Source organism: Hirundo rustica, chromosome 3, assembly GCF_015227805.2.
Source record: "Hirundo rustica isolate bHirRus1 chromosome 3, bHirRus1.pri.v3, whole genome shotgun sequence".
NCBI lineage: Eukaryota > Metazoa > Chordata > Aves > Passeriformes > Hirundinidae > Hirundo > Hirundo rustica.
The window spans coordinates 82146088-82152254 of record NC_053452.1 but is presented as its reverse complement, the minus strand read 5'-3'; positions in this window follow the sequence as shown (position 1 = coordinate 82152254).

Below are 6167 nucleotides of genomic sequence, written 5' to 3'. Positions count from 1 at the left end.
TCCTTCCTTCCTTCCTTCCTTCCTTCCTTCCTTTCTTCCTTTCTTTCTTTCTTCTCTCCTTCTTGCATTTTTTCCAGTCATAGGATGCCAGAATGGAATGCAGTATTTCAGGTGTAGTCATGGATGCTAAAGGGGAAGGAATCATCTTCCTCCTTTGCTGACAGAATATGCCGCCTCCCTTGTTCCTCCCACCCTCTTCCAGTCTCTAAGAATGCATTCCTTTCAAAACACTTCAGATGTAGTAACCCAGAAAGATGCAAAGTCTTCAGCTAAAGCTGGAGAAGAATGGGAAGGCAAAGCAAAACAGGAATAGTTCAGTAGAAGAAGACCATATAAACCCGCATGTGTCACGGTGGTCAAATGCAGGTAACAAATGATCAACAATCATGAAGGAAAATAAGCAGGGGACTGATTCACCAAGCTTTTTAATATTTTGCATTCAGTTGTACTTGTGGAGGAGAATCCTACCCAGGCAGAGAGGTTGAATTTAAATCAGATCGTAAACAACGGCACAATGTGTAAGACAGGAGAGAATCAAACCCCATATGTTCTCAAATCTGCTGAGCCTTTTATATGACTTTTTTTTTTTGGTTTTTTGTTGTTGTTGTTGTTGTTTTATCTTGTTTTAGGGTTTTTGTTTGTTTGTTTGGTTTTTTAATGGGGAATTCATAAAATTCAACTCTCCCCTACAAAGACTTCCAGTTTCAACGGACAAAAATGTTTTCATGAAAAAGGTTTTCCCTGGAAATACTACCAACTTGCAGTCCTTTGTGGTTAGAGCTCCCACAACCCTGAGTGCTGGAATCAGCCACCCTTACTTGCCAGGGAAGCAAGGGCAAACTGGGAAACACCCTTGGCACCATGAGAGGCTGCAAAACTTTGGCACAGCACTGCCTGCAGAGTGAGGAACGAGTGGGACTGTCGAGAGAAGTGTGAGGAACACATTGGCCCAAATTCCCTGCAGATCTGGGTTTCTGCTTTTCAGAGACAAAAAAGAGAGCATATTTCAGCTCTCCCTTCCTTTCCCCACTTACAGCCCAGGGACTGCCCCAACCTATGCCATCCTTTAAGAGTCTCCTAAAAAGCATGAGAACACGTGAACTGGAACCCAGCACCTCAACATGACATGGTGCCTTCCTTACACGCTGTAACAAATATTGTCAGCTGGCCAAAAAACCAGGATTTTGAGTTCAGCATCAGCTGGGAGTGACTGTGTGTAACAAGGCAGGTCACCATGGCCCAGAGCAATGCTAATCCAACAAATAATCCACTCAGCCAATTTCCCAAGTTTGCCTTCAGACGTGTAGATTGACATCCCAAGAGGACACGAATACACACGTTTCCAGCTGAAGCCTACTCATATTATCCACCCTGCACTGTGAATCAGAGTATAAGGAGTAATCAGAAAGCAGGTCATTTTGGTCCTTCCAGAAGGACTAAAATCAGAAGGCTTATTTTGTAGAAGGAAGAGTTTTACTGGATGCAGTGATTTACTCTAAGTAGAATTTACTTGGAAAATAGCCTAGGTCTCAGAACTAAACTTGCATACTTAAAATTAGAATTATGAAAAAGAAATTACGGTTTTAAAATCCATGTAAGGGTCCATCAAAGATAGCTTAAAAGTAAGACATGCATTGTTCCTGAGCAAAGAAAGAATAAAAGCACGACTGAAAACTTAGCCTGACCTGTGTAAGCCTGTTAAATTCTCAGTTACATTGTGATGAACTTGTGAGCGGTTATTCAGCTTGGCTCACGTTGCAGATACTCTACAAGTCCGAACATGTCGAGCTGGAGTATGGGCAGAGGGATACACACACAGTGGCAGCATCTGGAATATAGCAAGTCCTCTTCCCAAATCTTTATCTCTAGTACATTCCTGACTCCAGCTCTGGTAGCTGTTTTGCTGGAGGAAGTCACCAGTGCTTCCTTCTCATTGAGCAACAGGTTGTAACAATAAAACACTACTGGGAAAGCTGGGCACCAGCTAAAGAGTCTGTCTTCAGTTTCAGCAGTTTCCAGCATTGCTTGCATTCAGATGAGGGCACTTTGTCTCCTATGGTCCCTTCTATTCCTAGCTAAGCATGCAGGAGTCTCCAGAAGTTAAAACACAGCACTGTGACAGACACCCAATTAGCATATTTAAAGACCCCTCCCCCCCGAAAGGTTACCTTTGGCTAAAATCTTTTTTTCTGTTAGTTATGGCAAACTAAGATGTTTTCACAGTATTAAAAATCAACATCCTCAGTATTAAATTAACTTTCTTTTTTTTCAATATAAAAAATTGAAAGCATACAGGAAAATGAAAACATTTTTTCCTTGAATATTGTCTTCTATATAGCTTCAATCAAAAACTATCATATGAATTTAAGTGCACCTAAAAAGAAAACTGGAGCCTGAATGCTTATGGGTATGAACATGTGAATGCTGAATAAAATTCAAACAAGAATTTGAGGCTACATTTGATTGCCTAAGTAGTTTTATGACATAATCTTAAAGATTCTGATGGTGTTTGTTCAAAGAAAGCCAAGCCTCAAGGGAAACAGGTGTCCCTTGGAGGACCTGCTGGATATGTCTGTGTGAGGAAGCAGACGGAACTTGCAGCTTGTTCTTCCACTTTTGCAGGAAGGTATTTTTGGTAGAAGAAAAGAATTCTGGTCTCTGTGCAATTGCTCACTTGGTTTATTATCTTTAGCACATTATAAATACCCTTCCAAGGTCACTTCCTATGAAGTGCTGAATATCTTCATGCAATGTTGAGGCATGTGAAATGTAGAAACATTTCACAGAAGAAACAACAACAACAAAAAAAAACAACAAAAACAACAACAAAAAAAACCACAACACCACTATTGCAATGGAGTCCTACCCCAACTTACTCCAACTCCTTGGACATCAGCTGCAGTCAGGCCACTCGAAAAGCGTATCCAGCCTTGTTTAGTACTTGTCCAAGGGGGCATTGGGAAGATTATGTAGGATGGGATCCATCTCAATGAACTTAATTAACAGCCAAAAATTTCAGTATCTAAAATCATCTTTCAGATTTTCCTAAGGACAGTGGAGTGACATGAGCATCTACAAATAATACTTTACTCCTTAGTAAGTTGAGAGCCTTAAAAGGGGAATAGCAATGTCAAAATGATCAAGTAATACAGTTATCACAGGTTGTCCCCATGATTCTCCACAGCCCCTTAGGCAGGTGTCCCATTTTCACTTTGTGAAAGGTGAATTACTGGGGTACTGATTTTCAAAAGCAAGATCTCATCACTGTCACATGAAGCAAGCTTTAGCCTTCTGGAAAAGGATGATCAGAGGTTTTTTTCATTATTCCAGATGACCAGCACATCAGCCAGCCTCAGCCTGGAGCAGCAGAGAGACTGAAGCATTGTCTAAACCCCTGCACATTTTCACATGAGCTTCTCAGTCAACCCCTGGCAATATCAGACACAGGAACAGTTTCCTAATGGTAAATTAACTTCCAGTTTGAGTCCTTTAGCCATATATTTTTAAATCCTGTACTTTAAATCAGGCAGAAGGTTTGCATAACCTTTATGCAAAAGACCTATGAGATGAGATTCTACGGGCTGTGCAATGCAAATTCACAAATCAATCAACCGTAATAGCCAAAACTGACCTGAAAACACATCAAGGTTTGGGTTTTTTGTTTGTTTGGTTTGTTTTTTTTTTTTTTTTTTTTTTTTTTTTTTTTGTTGTTGTTGTTGTTGTTGTTGGTTTTTTTTGTTGTTTGTTTGTTTTGTTTTTTCATTTTACTACTAAACATTACAAACACATCCAGGAAATCCACTTAGTATAGATGAATTCACCAGAAAGTACCCTTTCTTCCCCCCCCCCCCCCCCGAGTATGCTTTTAAGAAAAGTTGTTTTATTTAAACAAGAAGAAAAGAAATCAGATGACAAGTGGTTTTCTTTTTTTTTTTGTTTTCTCTTTTTTTTTTTTTTTTTTTTTTTTTCCCTCTTGCAAGCTTAAGCAGGTTTAGCAGGTACAATTTGCTACTGGAATAATAGGAAAGAATAGGAAAATACTTGTTACCTATTATTTGCATTGCTGCAGCACATTCAAGCACCTGTCAGAGAGCACTCCACAGAGATGGAAGGAAACTATGTCCCCTGACCAAAGAACTAACCTGCTGTGAAGGACAAGAAGCACAGTCCTGTCTAGGCAGTCTTGAAGAGCCCAAACTGCTAGGAAAATTATGGTTAGCACAATGAGCAGATCAGTGTTATTGCTCTTAATTGTATTATTTAATTCAAAATGGCATCGTACCTAAACAATTTACAAAAGGTGGCTATGGTTATGCTGATGTAGTATTTTTTCTGTGATTTATTTTTGAGGATATATTCAGTACCTGTTTTTAAAAGCTATCTCCTTTTGGAAACCACTTTTTGGTCACTGAATTTTACTGTTGTCTAGTTGGGCAGTTTGGGGGTGGGGGGTGTTTCTTTGACTTTTTGAAAGAATTTTCACAGATTAGGAGAACAAGTCTTTCTCTTACAAAATGCAGGATATTTTTACCTCTCCATTTTTCTGAGTGCTATACTAAGAGGCATGTCAACAACCTCTCAACCAGCTAAAATCTCCTGCAGTGTACTGCCACTGTTTTTCTAACTCAGATCAAAGCAGCAACTTCCCAAAATTCTGGAACTCCTAGTGAGTCGAAGATCTCATTTACATCACTATTACTTCAGCCACTCCTTATTTTCTCCATCATCTTCATGTAAAGAGCGCACTACTTTATCAGCTGGACAGCCCCTGCCTGTCACTCCAACCCCACACTTTGCTGCACTGTAACACCACTGTCAGCCTAGCGAGAGAAGAACACTCCTACAGAAACTGGTGGTTTAGTTCACTATTCTTCAGATTCTGGGGCTGATTTTATCGAGACTTCATACTGGATTCGTCTGTCCCTTTCCCCTATGGCTTTTGGCAGCTCTGAGATTTCTACTGACTCTACCAAAAAAAAAAAAAAAAAAAAAAAAGGAACATAGTTTATGTTTAAAGGAAAGCAGAAGGAGTGTAACTCTCACATAGGGGGAGAAGGAAATCTTGTGTAGGCAGTCAACAGAAGGATAAGGAAAGCCCAAAGGAGTCATCGCCTCAAAACGTTCCGTTTCACATTGCTGAAACTGGTTATTTGTATACACTGGTGGATTTTTTGTGTTAATTAGGTGTTATTTAATGATCTCCATCACTTTCTAGGGACCAGTGGCTAAAAGCAGCCCGCTTGGCATCTCACACCATTCACCACTTCCTGAAATATCCCCTCTGTGCAGAAACGTAGGGGAGTTACTCTGTTGCAAAGCAGACTTCTTTACAACCGGGTTGTTCAGCCCCGCCAGGACGATTCTGGGACAGCCACAGCGACTGAAGCTGGTAAATATTTTACACGCAGATAGGTACTTACAGGCTTTTCCTCACCGTAATAAAGTTTAAATCTCAGTCTTGAGCTGTCGATTTGCAGGTCCTTTTATTTTCTTAGAAATCCCTATTATTATTTATTTTAGGACTTCTAAAGCTCCTGGCGGGTTTAAGTGTAGTTTTGGTGTTATTTTGGTTTGGGTGTTTGTGGTGGGGTTTTTTTGTTGTTTTTTTTTTTTTTTAATTATCTTTGGAGCTCACTCGGTGTATTCCGTGGCTGCTGTTGTTCCCTCCTCTCCCGAAAGGCGATCCCTGGGTAGGCGGGCAGGGGCAGTGTCCGCCAGTAGCCGGCACGGCACCCCCGCGCTGGAAACGCGCCGGGATTCCCCTTCCTGCCGCCGGCCGGAGCGCGCCCGCCGTGCCGCGGGGAAGGGCGCCCAGCAGCCGCGGCGGGGCAGGCACAAGTACGGCGCTGCGAGGCGGGGAGCGGAGCGCGGGGCTCTCCGCTCGAGAGGCGGGCGGGACCCGCTCCGCGCCGAGCCGGCCGTGCTGAAGCCCCGCATGGCACGGCTCCACATGGCGCGGCCCCGCTCGGCGGCAAGGTGAGTCTGCGGCAGCACCACCTGGGCCGGGGCAAGAGGGGGACGGGAGCCTCCTGCGAGCTCCGGGCGAGGCAGCCCGGCAGCGGCGGCTGAGCCGGAGCGCGGGGGCGGCGGGCGGGAGCCGGGCGGGGCGGCGGGCGGCGGCTCCCCCTGGCCGGGCGGCGCTTGGTTTCTCCTGCCAGCGGAGGCAG